This window comes from Dioscorea cayenensis, chromosome 6, assembly GCF_009730915.1.
Source record: "Dioscorea cayenensis subsp. rotundata cultivar TDr96_F1 chromosome 6, TDr96_F1_v2_PseudoChromosome.rev07_lg8_w22 25.fasta, whole genome shotgun sequence".
Lineage (NCBI taxonomy): Eukaryota > Viridiplantae > Streptophyta > Magnoliopsida > Dioscoreales > Dioscoreaceae > Dioscorea > Dioscorea cayenensis.
Genome location: NC_052476.1, coordinates 5,296,929 through 5,313,923, shown reverse-complemented (window position 1 = coordinate 5,313,923; position 16,995 = coordinate 5,296,929). Strand labels below are relative to the sequence as shown.

Sequence of the window (16,995 nt, the reverse complement as noted above, 5' to 3'; positions counted from 1 at the left end):
AGTCCTAGAAGAAGTAATGTCCGAGTGCCTCACTTTCTATTGATTGCCTCTCCTATCATTTTATTGCATCTCTCTCTTGTTTTCTTTATTTTTTTTTTGAATTGATATTGTTCACACCACTATTGATTCATCTTCACGATAGTTAAATAGCAATTCTTGTGTTTCTGATCACTATTCCTTGTGGATATGACTACGCACTCACTAGGGTACTTTTATTACTTCGATAACCCATGCACTTGCGGTACACATGCAAGGGTGTGTTAGTCAGATACTAGTTATGGCCTAGCGAGAGAAAGATCTATCTCATGGGATGAGTGAAAGCTACTACCCGGGTAGAAAGAGCTACCACCTCGAAAGTGTGAAAGCCACCTTAGCGGCCGTTTAGGAAAGGGCTACCTTAGAGGATGTATGAAACTGCTACCTTCTCTTTTCTTTTTGTACTTAAATAAGTCCCTTTCACTTATTCGGTGTTGAAATTTTTCTATACTTGTAGAATGCATATTTTGCATGCTTATGGTGAACCTAAGGCCAAGCAATTTCAATTTTTCCTTCTTGGATGCTTTAATGTTTTATCTTTGCTTGAGGACAAGCAAAAGCTTAAGTGTGGGAGAGTTTGATAAGTGCTTGTGTATAAGTAATATGAAGTATTTTTTTCTTACATTGAGCATTATTTTTCTCAGACTTTATCGCTTATTCTTGTGTATATGTGTTCTTTTGTGCATCTAGGGTCGTGGAGACAATTGTGGAAGAAATAAACCAAAAGTAGATAGTGGGATGCATTTGTTGATGAAGTCTTGGAGTGAACAAATATACAGACACAATTTGTGCTCAAAGATATGTGAGTGTGTGCCAACCTCCATTGCGCTCGAGCGATTATAAAACTTGGAGGGGCACAAAGGCAGTCACACTCATGTTCCAACTTGTGCGATACTAGCAAGATCTTTGTCAATGTGGTTTAGGTAAAGATGAAACACTATCTACCACATAAATGTGTGCCTGTTCATGTGGTATCAATAAAAAGTGTGGAATCGGCAGTCTTTTGGTAAATTACTGTGGAAGTTTAATGTAGTAAACCGATGTAGCAAAATCACTATAGCAATTACTGTTTCACAGCTTGCAGGAAATCAACTTCTGGAGATTCACACGGGCGTGTGGAAATTCCACACGCTAATATGGATGCCCGATTCTAGCCCTATAAAAGCAGCAATTTCAGAATTTTTGAGAGATATTTTCTCAACTTTTCCCCATCTTCGGAGGCACTCGTGGCTAGGGTTTGGAGAGACTTTGGCTAGGTCTTTAGAGTGGTTTTATGGCCTTCGACACCGCACTCGTTGGAAAGATAGTTATTGGGGAGCTTTCATAAGTATTGATTCAATGAGGTGTGCCCTAGGCTTGATGAGGGAACCCTTGGAGAAGATCAAGTGACTCCACAAGACCATCGATACGGATTACGAAGGGATTTTTCTTATGGATTGCATGCTTTTACATTCAATTTCCTTGTTGATTTTATCTTGCCCATGGAGAGCTAAACCCCTAGTGGGTGCTTCAATTTATAAACCCTAGAATGATTTTGTTTTATTAACTCTTATTTTGCTTTCTTAATTGATGTTTTAATTGAGTTCGAACCTTGAATGCCTGTTGTATTGATTTTTCCTTCGAGTGATACCAGGGTTGAGAATCTACTTGGTAATCCTTGTGGATGAGTGACACACCATGAGTGTTAGACAAAGCTTGGTTGGAGAGGGTCAAGAGGGTGAGTTGAGAGGCAGTAGAATGCCCCCTTTCCCTTCCAATGTGATTTATCCTATCTCCACGTTCCAAGAGTTCTTTGCAGTGATGATATAGTGAAGTGCTAAAAGACAAACTCCACTGGGGCTTAGTTGCGAAGCAACAGAGTGAAGTGTTGAAGTAATCCTCAGTGCTGGAACTTAATTGCGACTAGGGGTCTTTTGCCTAGACCAAAGGGTTAGATCTATATTAGGGAATAGGGTTTATCACTTAAAGTCCCTAAAGCTTCATACAACTCCACACAGTGTGAGGTGTCGAGAGTACTCCTTTCGGCCGGGGCATAGTGTAGGGTTAGTCATGTTGACCTTAGGTTTGGGACCGTGTGTTTTAGGATTTCCATAACTAATTAAACATTAGTTAGGAGGCATAATGATTAGTCTTGCACTTGAAACAATAGTCTTGGGATGAGCAATGTCTGGGTGCTCCATCTTATATCGATTGTCTCTCCTTACTTCTATTGCGTCTCTTTCTTTCTTTTCTTTATTTTTCCTTTGCATTAATATTATTCACACAACTCATCAATCATTTTCACTATAGTTAAAAAGCAATACTTGTGTTTTTTAGCACTATTCCCTATGGATACGTAACAAGGTCCCCTTGCTTATATACCTCAAGTGCACGGGTTTGTCGAAGTAATAATCCCGGATGAGTGGGTATAGTATCCACAGGGAGTAGGGAATAAAAATACTTAATTCGCTTCTTAACTATGTGAAAAGTGAATAGTGAAATATGTGACAATGATTCAATTCTCAAAAGTAAAAACAAGTAAGAGATCACAAGTAAAGGAGAAGGTAAGGCAATCGATAAAGATGGGGTACCCGGATATTGCTCCGCCTTGGACAATTGTTTCAAGTGCAAGAACCCTCTATTATGCTTCCTAATTAATGCAATAGTAAGTCGTGGAAATCCTTAATTACATGGTCCCAAATCTAAGGTCAACCATGCCTAACTCTATACATGTCCTGGAGAAGAGATTGGATAACCTCTCAACAGCGCACTCACATAGAATTGCAATGAGCTCTAGGGATTCCAAGTGATAAATCTCTTCCTAATTATAGACCTAACCCTTTGGTCCAGGTGGAAGGTCCCTAACCACAATTAAGCCCTCGATATGAAGATCACTTCTATGCTTCACTCCATTGCACCCGCAACTAAGCCCCAGCGGAAGGTCATCCCTTAGACCATTCACTCTATTATGGCTACAAAGAACTCAAGGAACAGAGGTAGAATCTAACACATCGGAGGGGAATGGGACGCTCCTGTACCTCTCGACTCACCCTCTCAACCCTCTCCAACCTAGCTTTGTCTAACACTCGTGATGTGTCACTCACTCACAAGGTTACCAACAAGAACTCTAAACCCTAGTGTCACTCTAGGGGAGTATTCAAACAATCAAGCATTCAAGGTTGGAACTCACAATAAACATCAATTAATTGAAAGCATAATAAAGAGATTCAATGAAACAAATACATCCTATGGTTCACAAATACCTAAGTACCCACTACGGGTTTAGCTCTCCATAGAGCTAAGTACAAAGAAAGAAATATAATGTAAAAGCAATGAATCCATAGAAACCCACTCGATAGTCGTGTCGATGGTCTTGTGGAGAGTCCTCTACTCGTAGTCCAAACATCCCCTTGTTCGGTATAGGATAAGCTTAGACGGAAGCTCCCCTACCAGCCTTCTTCCAAAGAGATGACGATGTCAGAGCCGTAGAATCTCTCCAAAACCCTAGACAATACCTCTCAAAACCCTAGTCTGAGCCCTCTCTTAAGTTGGGGAAAAGATGGAGTAAAGAATCCTGAAATCGGGGCTGAATCGGCTTTAAATAGGGTTGGAATCGGGGATCCACACTCCCCTGTAGACGCCCCTATGGATTTTTCACACGGGTGTGTGGAAATTCCACACGCCAATGGGGATTCTCTACTATAGTACTTTGCTACAATGTTGCTACATTTCTCTACTACACTATACTGCCTGAAATATTTCCCGAATCCATACTTTCATCGAGGTAATGCAAATGGCATATGTTCACGTCGTGGATCGCTTTGTTTCTTCAATGATGGAAAAGTTGGTGGAGATCTTGTTCTATATGCATAAGTCGGAATGCTTGAGTATGACTGCCCTTGTGCCCCTCCAAATTGTTGTGCTAACTCAAATACGAGGAGGTTGGCACACACTCTAGCATCTCACACCCGACCTATGTCTTCGCGCTTGAACCTTAGCAAGATTTCCTCCAAAATCGATGCATTATGATCCACATTGGCTTCTTTTCTTCATAATCGGCCTCACAACCCTGCCTGTATAAAAGTAATATAAAAACACACATATTAGTGTAAAAGCCCGAGAAAGGTAATGCTTAACATAAGTAAAGAATACTTCGCATTCATAACTTATCAATACGACTACTCACTCACCAGGGTACTTTATTACTTTGACAACCCGTGCATTTGCGGTACATACACGCAAGGGATGTGTCATTAGGGTTAAGTCTTCATTGGGTATCTCCGTGGGTTTGTGATTATCTTCCATGAGAATCTTGTGTGTGCCAAAGGATGGGCTGATCCCCTTAATATCAGTTTTTCACCGCAATTACCCTTTTATGCTTTTTCAGTACACTTAAAAGTTTGTCCTTCTACTCAGCTGTCAAGTCAAATGCAATAATGACTGGGAGCTTAGATCCATCTTCTAGAAAGGCATACTCAAGGGTTGGGGGTTCTTCCATTGATGACTTTAGTCTCCCATAATTCCCGAGATCAAAATTCTTAATTTCTCCTTCCGCTCTGATGAGCTACTACCATTCGAATCCTCTTCCATGTAGCCATAATTGAGTCACTCTCATGTATATAATCCATATCATCTGAACTACTGGGCCTTGTTTGATCTGTCTCTCCCTCAACCAGGTTCATTAACTTTGAGGGTCTATCAAAACTACTTCTTGGCTCTTCCTTAACAAATTTGGGTTGACCATTAGGCGGGTAGGATTTCATATACTATTTAAAGAAATTGTGGACCTTTTGATTCTCAAGGGTTAGGGTGATGATGCATCGCAATATTGTTTCTTCCACTGTTTATTGTCAAAAGATATGCTATCCAACCTTGACGGTTTGCATGGGCGATGGAGGTCTGGATCCTGTGGATTGTAGTAGTTAGCCCAATCATTAGTCAAAGCCATGATTAAAAGAAAAGAAAGGAAGTATGTACAAAGATAAGAGTCAACACTAAAATAAAAATTTTAAAAGATAGTAAGGAAAGAAGTAAGAAGATGAAAATATATGTACACAAATAATAAGCAAAAACAACATGAGCAAATAAACAAAACAATGGCCAAATCAATAAGCTCTAAGTTTTCTGAGTATTACTCGTGGTTCTCCAGCAACGGCGCCAAAAATTTGATGTGTACAATCCCGCAAGTATAAGGATCATCAAGTAATACCTCTCGTGAGAGCATGAGAGGGTTGTATTCCATGGGGCCCAAGAAGCTACCCTTACTTTCTCTTTGCTTATTGTTCAACCTACAACTACAAGTGGTGCAATGAAATTACTAATTAACAAACGAAAAAACTCAACTAGAGTATCTATAGTGAAGGCAAATTACAGGTGATAATCAAGGAAGGAAAGTGGTCATGGATGAGGATCACTTTGGGGCCTACTAAAGTGTGAAAGATGCTACAACTATCATGCAAATGGTAGTTTGGACCGAGAAAACCCTAAGTTAGGTGACAAGATCCCCTTGCGTATATCCCGCAAGTGCATGGGTTTGTCGAAGTAATAATCCCGGGTGAGCGGGGTCGAATCCACAGGGAGTAAGGAGTAAAGACACTTAATTTGATTCTTAGCTATGTGGAGTATCAACAATGATAAGTGTGATAATAATTCAATTCTCAACAATTAAAAGCAACAAGTAAGAGAGTAAAAGTAAGGAGGAGGCAAGGCAATCGATAAAGATGGGGTACTCGGATGATGCTTCATCTAGGAAAATCATTTCAAGTGCAAGAACTCTCTATTATGCTTCCTAATCAATGCAATAGTGAGTCGTGGAAATCCTTACATACATAGTCCCAAATCTAAGGTCAACTATGCCTAACTCTATTCATGTCCCGGAGGAGAGATTAAATAACCTCTCAACCTCGCACTCGAATAAAGTTGCAATGAGCTCTAGGGATTCCAAGTGATAAATCGCTTTCTAATTATAGACCTAACCCTTTGGTCCAGGCGGAAGGTCCCTAGCCACAATTAAGCCCTAGATACTAAGATCCCCTCAACGCTTCACTCCATTGCACGCGCAACTAGGCCCCAGCGGAGGTTCATCCCTTAGACCATTCATTCCATTATGGCCGCAAAGAACTCAAGGAACGGAGGTAGAATCTATCATGTCGGAGGGGAAAGGGGACGCTCCTGTACCTCTCGACTCACCCTCTCAACCCTCTCCAACCTAGCTTTGTCTAACGCTCGTTGTGTGTCACTCACTCACAAAGTTACCAACAAGAACTCTCAACCCTAGTGTCACTCTAGGGGAAATGTTCATACAATCAAGCATTCAAGGTTGGAACTCACAATAAACATCAATTTATTCAAAGCATAATAAAGAAGTTCAATGAAACGAATACATCCTAGGGTTCACAATCACCCAAGTACCCACTAGGGGTTTAGCTCTCCATGGAGCTAAGTACAATCAAAGAAATCGAATGTAAAAGCAATAAATCCATAAAGAAACCCCCTCGATGGTTGTGTCGATGGTCTTGTGGAAAGCCCTTTACTCGTCGTCCAAGGATTCCTTCGTCCGGTATAAGATACGCCTCAATCGAAGCTCCCCTACCAAAATTCTTCCTAATGGAATCACAATGTCGGAGCCGTAGAACCTCTCCAAAACCTTGGCCAATACCCCTCGAAACCCTAGCCGAAGCCCTCTCGTAAGTTAGGGGAAAAGATGGAGAAAAGAATACTGAAATCGTGGCTGAAATCGGCTTTAAATAGGCCTGGAATCAGGCGACTACACGGGCGTGTATGATGTCACACGCCCGTGTGGATTCTCTGTTTCTCTGATTTCTCGGCCGGCTATGAACAGTGCTATTACAGTACTTGCTACAGTATTTTGCTACAATACTCTGCCGGAAATACTCCCGAATTCCATACTTTTCATTGGGGTAACGCAAACGGGCACACATTTATGTCGTGAATCACTTGCTTCTTCAATGATGTACATGTTGGTGGATCTCTTGTTCTTATATGCATAAGTTAAAATGCTCGAGTGTGACTGCCTTTGTGCCCCTCCAAATGAATGTGCTCACTCGAATACGAGGAGATTGGCACACACTCTAGCATCTCACACCTGACCTATGTCTTCGCGTTTGAACCTTAGCAAGATCTCCTCCAAAATAGGTGCATTATGATCCACATTGGCCTATTTCCTTCATACTCGGCCTCACAACCCTACCTGCATAAAAGTAACATAAAAACACACATATTAATGTAAAAACCTGAGAAAAGTAATGCTCAACATAAGGAATGAACGCTTCGCATTCATATCGCACAAGCACTTATCATTAGGCCAACCCAATGGCCAGGGCAATTGACCCCTAATCCGGTACCAGTATTGATACGGAATTTCTTCAGACCAAATCCTCCTATGATTGTAATGAGGGTAATAGAATTCTCAGTTTAGGGTCAAAACACGAACTAGGAACAACCCTAAAGTTGGAGGGGTACAAAATACCCGATGATCACTGCATATTCGTACATGTATCCCTTCCATGCTCGGTGTGTCTAATACAAGGACGATGATCACGCAACCTAGTAAAGCCTAGAAATTGATACACAGAGTTCTCATGCATATGAAACCATTAAAATGCACCAAGCATAGATCACAAACAAACCAAATGTAATAAAGCAAGCTAAAACATCTAATCTACACAAGTTCATCCCCAAGGTTCACCTATATCCTGTGACCTTGGGGTTTAGTTTCTCATACTAACAATAAATAAAGTAGAATCCATGAAAACAATCATAAATAATAGCATCAACTCCATTAAGAATGAAGAGCCGAATAACGCTTGATAAACCCCATGAAGAGGCTTCTTCGTTGTCTTCAACCTCTTGCAAGTGTGCCCTAGGAGTAGATCTCGTCAAAGCACACTCTCCTCATCAATCTTCCCCTCTGATTTTCACTCTAGAACCTTCTTTGTCTTCGCGATCAGAGGTGGTGGCAATAAGCTTCAAGAACAAGGTTCCTCTCTTTCTCAAAGATGACCTAAAGTCCTCTTTTGAAGATGAACTTGGGATGCTTACAGGCTGGTTGACAGTCAGTATACGGGCCATGAGGATCCTTAGAAAACTTGCTGAATTTCCAGTATGTTGCTATAGTAATTGCTACAATAAATTGCTGTAGTAAACTGTTGTGATATCGATTTGTTCAGTTGGCATGTGGTCATCTTCACTGCCGTGAGGTTTCCCATAAGGAATTCTAGACTTAGCTTCTTTTTCAAATCTTCATGTTTTAGGCTACTGTAGTAATGCTACAGTACCCCTGGGCTCTAAAACTCTATGTTTGGTGTCAATTTCTTATTGAATTGTGTTGTCGAGCTCACCTTAGTTTCTTCTATGCCTGTAACATGAAAGGAACCAATTAGACCATAAAAGGGCATCAATTCATCAAGAAAGGGAATTATCAATTAGTAATTCAACACTCAACACACTAATAAACTTAAAGGGGATACTCACTTTAACTTTTCTTAACCTTGCGTGAACCTCTACCATTTAGGTGCAACAAGGAATGTGCCATACTAGATCAAGGAGTATTTTCCTTTGATTTCAAACTGGGGAAGTAATTTTTAGCAATCCACCTCCCATATTATTGTTATGTTGTCACCTCTTTTATTTTCATATACACACATTGAGGACAATGTATGCTTTTAAATGTGGGGAAGAGGCTTAAGATTATTTGAACTCTTTTACATGCCAAGTTGTTGACTTATGAAGGTACACTTGTATGATTATTGGAAGTTTCTTAGTAAAAGGGTTGACACATGCTAAAATGTTTCTTTTTGGGTTCTACTTGTTTTTTATTTAATTTTGTCTTATTCAATGACTTTTTATAGCAAATTAGACCATCAATGACTTCTTATAGTTTTATTTTTTCATTGAACTTCAAGATGAATAATCGTGAAAAAATTTTCAAGTGTAAAAAGACCTTTATTTGAAAAAGTAAATAATCGGAATGGAAAGAGCTACCCTTAATAGATGTGCGAAGCTACTCTCGACAAGTCAGATACTATGTATGGCCTTAAAAGAAAAAGAGCTACCTTTTTAGGTGAGTGAAAGCTACCATCCTCTAGAATAGATGTGGAATGCGCTACCACTTTTAAGAGCGAAAGCCACTTTACGGGCCCCCTAGAAAAAAGGCTACCTTAGGAATTGTGTGAAGCTACCACCTTGAAGAAAAGAGAAGTTATTTATGAATTTTTGCTATTTAAGTGTTGTAGGTCAAAAGAAGCAAAGTAGAGAGTTCAAACACACACACACTCGATAACCTTGAATAGAGTTTAACTATTTTCCAAACCCGAAATTTTTAGCATTCTTTCATTATACTCTCCTAAATACTTTGGAACTCCCCAATTTTTTATTACCTAAGGTCATACATTTATTCCTCTTGGTTTGTAATGTTTATTTTTCTTTGAGGGCAAGCAAAAGCTTAAGTGTGTGGTAATTTGATAAGTTTACATTTGTAAGATATTTAATATCATTTTGTACACTTATTCCTTGTGTATTAGATTATTCTTTTGGAAGATAATGATAAACATGGTGAAAAATATATTTTGAAGTACCGAGCAGTGCTAAATGATATGAGAGAGACAAAAGAAGCAATCAAGAGCCAAAACAAAGAAGATGGAGCTCTCTTGGCATCAACAAATGAAGAACAGGTAAGACTGAACCATTTACAGGCACCTTATGGGCGTTCTTAAGACCGTAATCCTTGGCAGAGAATCTTGCAGTTATGCTTATTCTTGTAAGAGAGGATATAAGGATCAATGAGGCACTTACGGATAGGGCTTACGTCGGTAGGTCAAACCGTAAGAGCTATCCAATGGAGCTTACGAGGAGCAACAAATGCTCGTAAGGGTGGTCACAAATGCAATCCAAAAAAGATTACAGAACAACACTTATGGTCATAAGCTGAACCGTAATACCAAAACAGAAGACCTTAAGGATGGGACTTACGGTGTAAGTTGTCCCATAAGGCGTGGGACCCATCATGTCCAGCCCCTTACGGGCTCTTAAGTAGCTCATAGGTGGCTAGGTATAAAAGATTCTAATAAGGGTTTCGAATGTTTCTTTTGATTACAAATCTTGGAAAAGAAAGGGGGGTTTTCCTCCAGATCTTAGAGGGCGAATCATCAAGGAGAGAGGGTCTATCTACCTTGGAGGAAGAAGGCTAGAGCTGTCGACCAACACCTTTGGGGCATTCTTGGAAGATCAGGGGGAAGCCCTTCCGTGATCTCAAGAGCCCCAATTGAAAAGGGGGTTTAATGCTTTCAATGATTCTAATTGTCTCTAGTAAATTGTATGATTGTTCTCACTTGATGGAAAACTACTTTTGCTGCTATTTGGGCATAGATGAACTCTAGGGTTGGATTTTATTAACATTGGTTGTGGATCTTTCATTCTTTACTTTGATTTCTAATTGCAATCCTTTATATTTGAATTTAATCATGTGTTCTTATTATCTTGAATGCTATTGAGGCAAAAGCCCTAGTTTCATGTATGATGTTCTTGTGTAAGTAAGCTTATAGATAGGGTATTTGGAGGCAAGAGTTCTCTTCCTACAATCCATCTAAGTGAATTGGCAAGCAAATCCATACTATTTGCAATCATTGGGGTAGATCGAGAGAGATCTCATTTCTACTTTGTATGGGATTAGGGGTAATCACTTCAAGAAAAGGATTGTCAACACTGTGAATTCTTATTAATCCTTGTTACAATTTTATAGAGTGAAATGCGATGGTGAGGTTGTTTGTATCAGTACCAAAGTAGATCAGTTATTATGCATCTTGAGAAAAAGAATATTATACTTTAGGATTTCTCTCAATTCTAAAAGGATTGCTAACTTACAATCTTTTCCCTAGACTTACAAAACCCTAGAGGGAGTCTATGCCTTGAGTACCCCATTTCTTTTGCTTTCATAGCCATATTGATGCAAGCGCAAACCATGTGAATAGTTTAGTGTGTGTAACACCACAAGTATATGGGTTATCAAGTAATACACCGTGGGTGAGGACGAGGGTTGTATTCTCTAGGGAATGGCAAGAGGCTCCTATTACTTCTTTTTGCTTAATTTATATCCTAACATCTATGGTGATTCTTATAGTAAAATAAAACTACTCCTGTAAAATAATTACTAAAATACATTTGAGGATCGTGAGATACAATTGGAAGGAGTGGGTACCTATACCAGGAGTCTCTTAGCACTTACTTTTGATATGAAATGGAATATAACAATGTTATCTAATGATGGACCAGGGAATTCAAAGGCCTACTGGTCCCAACCTCTTGACAACCAATTCTAAAGCACTAGGAACTTAAATTGGAATCTTTTCAACCACAACCTCCTCTGTCCTCCTTAAGATTTAGAACTCAACTAAAAGGATGATCAAATCCTAATACATAAATCTAGCTATACCTTATCTCTTAGCGAATGCATAGATCTAACAAAGCATGGATGATTTAATGAGTGGAAATCTCTTCCTCACAAAATCAACTAATTAATTAAGAAGAAAACATGCAATGAATCACAATCAACTAGAAAGAGAATATATTGCTAATGAAGGTTAATGTTCACAAGCAAAAGCCTAAGTACATCAACATGCAATTCTCCTCGAATTGGGTCTTCTTATAGGTAAAGAATAATGAATAAAGAATAAATAATCTATAAGAGAAGTATTAAGAATCTTAAAATTAACTCCCACAAATATGGCACCAAATCTCTTCGCGCACCCTCCACAATCAACACATGTTAACTCCCTCTTGAGAAATTCGCTAGAATTTACTGAAATTAGGTTAAACCTTGTCTCTAGCCTTGTTCTACTATAGAAATCCAGGATTCTCTAATCAAATTTGGCAAAAGAATCCATCCCAAATAATAAAACCTAAGGTTATTTATAGCTTGTGTCTGCCACAGGGTCACATCCTTTGTTTGGGCTTTTGTGATCTCAAATCTTTTCTTGGGCCATAATTCGCTTCTTGGCATGGTTTGGTTCTGGCCATTGTGTGTATGGACAATAGGCATTATATATATAATAACCATTATAAAGGCTGTTATGGCTTCTGTGAAGTCTTCCTTGGATTTGCACATTGGAGCGATCAAACCACGGTCATGATGAGGCCATGGTGATGTTCTAAAAGTTGTATTTTGGTCTAATCTGCCTCAAATTACCTCCATATTCACTTTTTCTGCCCTAAAATTTAATTAGATCCTATGATGAACAAAAGAATGTAATTCTATACTTGTTTGGTTCTGAACATATGAAATTTCATGCTAGATATAGTGCAAATGATATATAAAATATGCATGTTCTAGCACTTATCACGAATTCATTTCATTGCTTTCTATTTCTGCTTTCTTTTACTTTGTTTTCATATCATATAATTTCAAGTAGGCTAGTTTTTGTATTAAGGACTAGTACTAGTAGACTCTATTTTTCCTGAGGATGGATGCCTTGCTAATTAGAACACTTTATTACAAGATCGACACATACACTTGTGTCCCTATCAATTTGTTATGATTGTTATCCCCTTTCTTTAGAATCGAGCTCACCACCACACTATCTGAAATCGAGTAAATAATTCCTGCATTTATAGGCTTGATTACTTCTACCTTTGCCGCATTTTATGTTATGATTATGTTACCTTGCTGGTTTAAGTAACAGACTTGTAACTGTCCTCCATCAAAATTTTATGCAGCACAAAATATATGATTGATTCCTTTGATACCAGCAATATTCCAAGCAATAGCCCCCTTATGTCTCTTTAATAAGGCTAGTAGTCTTTCTTTTTGTTCTATTGAAAGATCTGATGCTATAATCAGGGGTAATTTCATTACTTTGCTAAGAAGGCATAGGACAAACTCCAGGGCAGTGTCTTCAACTCTAACTTAGGAGGTTCTTCCACTGATGGTAAATGTCTATCTTCCTTCTAAAGATCAATTTCCTTTAATACTTCATTTTTAGTTTCACTTACAATTTCTGAAGTTTTGTCTTCTGCTTGGACCGATTCCATAACATACGGACTCATGTCATTTTTACCTTGATAAATTATATCATCATCCCCCATGGACATAACTATCTTAATTTTTTCTCTAATCTCCTCGGCTTTATTAAGATTTCCTTAAATATCCTACACTGTCATAAAAAATGTGCTACAATAACATAAGCTTGATTATCAATTGGTACTATCACAATTCTATTAAAATGATCCAACATACTATCATATGCTAATCTATGCTCTTGAAACATAGGTTTGCTCTGTATTAATTAACCCTACTAAAACATAACTTATGTTTTTTGATAGGCAACAACTCAAAAAACAGCATGGAGGAGTTGTGAAATAAATTGATCTATCTCTTTTGTACATCCTACAATATATTTGACACCAAACATGTCCTAAAATGCGGGAATAATAGAATGAGATCTATAAAAGAAAATAGGAAAAAACAAGTAAAGTGGAAAAAGAAAAATTGGCTAATTTAATAAAGCTCTAGTGTTCAAAATATCTAGTTCCCCAACAACGGCATCAAAATCTTGATGATCGTCACCACCCGGACCGGTGTTAGTTGATAAGTGCTTGTGGATTAGTAATACGAAGTATTCTTTTCTTACTTTGAGCATTACTTTATCAGGTTTTAGCGCTAATGCATGTGTATTTGTGAACTTTTATGCATGAAGGGTTGTGAAGCCAAATATGAAAGAAAGAAGCCAAAGTGGATTGCGATTGTACTTTGTTGATGAAGTCTTGGAGTGAACAAATGTGAAGACACAAGTTATGATTGAAGATATGTGAATGTGTGCCAACCACCATGCGATCAATCAATTACAATGGTTTGGAGGGGTACAAAGGCAGTCACATTTGCGTTTCCTGACTTGTGCATTGATAGCAAGATCTTCACCAATGAGACCTTTTATTGAAGAAGCGACGCGATTTATGGCATAGACGTGTACCCATTTATGTTGCCTTGATGAAAAGTGTGGATTTAGGAGTATTTTGTCAGAGTAATGTAGTAGGTACTGTAGCAAAACACAGTAACAATTTACTGTAGTGATAAGTGCTTGTGCGATACGAATGCGAGCATTCATACCTTATGTTGAGCATTACTTTTCTCGGGTTTTTACACTAATATGTGTGTTTTTATGTTACTTTTATGCAGGTAGGGTTATGAAACCAATTATGAAGGAAAGAAGCCAATGTGGATCACAATGCACCGATTTTGGAGGAAATCTTGCTAAGGTTCAAACGCGAAGACATAAGTCAGGTGCGAGATGCTAGAGTGTGTGCCAACCTCCCCGTATTTGAGTTTGCACAACCATTTGGAGGGGCACAAGGGCAGTCACACTCAAGCATTCCGACTTATGCACATAGAACATGATCTCCATCAACTTATCCGTCATTGAAGAAGCAAAGCGATCCACGGCATAGACGTGTGCCCATTTATGTTACCTCGATGAAAAGTCGATTCGGGAGTATTTTTGGCATAGTACTGTAGTAGGTCAATGTAGCAAACATTGTAGCAAACACTGTATCAGTTACTGTTCACAGCCGGCCGAAAATGACAGTTTCAGAGAATCCACACAGGCGTGTGGAAATTACCCACGCCCGTGTGGAAATTCCGCACCGGCATGTGAAACATCCACGTCTATGTAGTCGCCCGATTCCAGCCCTATTTAAAGCCGAATCAGCCCCGATTTTTGTATTCTTTTCTCCATCTTTTCCCCAACTTGAGAGAGGGCTTCGGCTAGGGTTTCAAGGGGAATTTGCCAAGGTTTTGGAGAGGTTCTACGGCTCCGACATCGTCATTCCTTAGGAAGAAGGTTGCTAGGGGAGCTTCCTTCGAGGCGTATCCTATACAGGACAAGAGAATCCTTGGACGACGAGTAGAGGACTCTCCACAAGACCATCGACACGACCATCGAGGGGGTTTCTTTATGGATTCATTACTTTTACATTCTATTTCTTTGATTGTACTTAGCTCCATGGAGAGCTAAACCCCTAGTGGGTACTCGGGTATTATGAACCCTAGGATGTATTTGTTTCTTTGAACCTCTTTATTATGCTTTCAATAAATTGATGTTTATTGTGAGTTCCAACCTTGAATGCTTGATTGTATGAACATTTCCCCTAGAGTGACACTAGGGTTGAGAGTTCTTGTTGGTAACCTTGTGAGTGAGTGACACACCACGAGCGTTAGACAAAGCTAGGTTGGAGAGGGTTGAGAGGGTGAGTCGAGAGGTACAGGAGCGTCCCCTTTCTTCTCTGCGTGATAGATTCTATCTCCGTTCCTTGAGTTCTTTGCGGCCAAAATAGAGTGAATGGTCTAAGGGATGAACTTCCGCTAGGGCTTAGTTGTGCGTACAACGGAGTGAAGCATTGAGGTGATCTTAGAATCTAGGGCTCAATTGTTGTTAGGGACCTTCCACCTGGACCAAAGTGTTAGGTCTATAATTAGGAAGAGATTTATCACTTGGAATCCCTAGAGCTCATTGCAACTCTATGCGAGTGCGAGGTGTTGAGATTGTTCGATTTCTCCTCCGGGATATGTATAGAGTTAGGCATAGTTGACCTTAGATTTGGGACTATGTAATTAAGGATTTCCACGACTCACCATTGCATTGATTAGGAAGCATAATAGAGGGTTCTTGCACTTGAAACAATTATCCTAGGTGGAGGATTATCCGGGTAACCAATCTTTATCGATTGCCTTACCCCCTTATTTACTTTTGCTCTCTTACTTGTTGCTTTTACTGTTGAGAATTGAATCATTGTCACACTCATTATCATTGATCTTTTACATAGCTAAGAATCAAATTAAGTATTTTTATTCCCTACTCCCTATGGATTCGATATCCGCTCACCCGGGATTATTACTTTGACAAACCCGTGCACTTGCGGGATATACGCAAGGGGACCTTGTCAAGCTTTTGGCGCCGTTGCCGGGGAGTAGGCGTTTAGAGATACTTTGGACTTTGTTTTCTTAGCTATTTCACCACACATTCTATTTTACATCTTCTTATTCTATCACCGTTATGATTTTCTTTTTCTTTCTTTTTGGTGCAGTTCCAGGTTATAACCAGAGAGAATCCATTAATATTGATTGAAGGAGACCCTGAGCTTGAACGTACACTTAGAAGAAAAGGGAAAGAACCTGTGCAAGAACAGCATAATTCAGCTGCTTTGGAAGGAGAGGAATCTGAAAACATGGCAGAACAGAATGAGCAACAACGAACACTATCCGACTATGCCAGACCTTTAGTGTTGGGGATATAATCGAGTATTGTGCGTCCCCCGATTACAGTTCAGAACTTCGAGCTAAAGCCGGCATTCATCCATATGCTGCAACAGTCCGCACAATTCAACGGTTTGGCCGATGAGGATCCAAACAGTCACATAGAGAGCTTTCTCGAGGTGTGCGATATGCTGAATATAAATGGGGTGACGGATGATGCCATCAAATTGAGAGCCTTCCCATTTTCCTTGAAGGGGAGAGCGAAGCAGTGGCTACACTCATTACCTAGAGAATCAATCACTACATGGGAGGAAATGGTAGAAGCTTTTCTAGCCCGTTATTTTCCTCTCGGAAAATCAGCTAAGCTTAGGAATAAGATCTCGTCCTTTGTTCAGTTGGAATTGGAGTCTCTATTCGAGACATGGGAAAGGTTCAAGGAGCTCCTGAGAAAGTGTCCGCAACATGGATTCCCGGAGTGGACGATTGTTCAAACCTTTTACAATGGTTTGAACCAGAGTACAAGGCAACTCTTGGATGCGGCAGCAGGAGGTACCTTAGGTAGCAAAACTCCCGATGAGGCTCGTCAATTAATTGAGGAAATGGGGTTAAATATCTACCAATGGAATGCTAGGGAGAAGAAAAAGGTGGCCGGTCTACATGAAATTGTTAAGTGTTGGTGTCTTAATCTATTAGATGCTTGTGCTGAGATTTCCTTGTGA

General features: G+C 39.5%; 1 non-coding gene across 1 annotated transcript; it reads right to left on the bottom strand.

Annotated features, from left to right (window-relative positions):
* Nucleotides 1-16,638: 16,638 nt before the first annotated feature.
* LOC120264018 lies at nt 16,639-16,745 on the bottom strand. The gene has a single exon (XR_005537202.1). It is a non-coding gene; the product is annotated as a small nucleolar RNA R71 (small nucleolar RNA).
* Between the last annotated feature and the right edge of the window lie 250 nt (nt 16,746-16,995).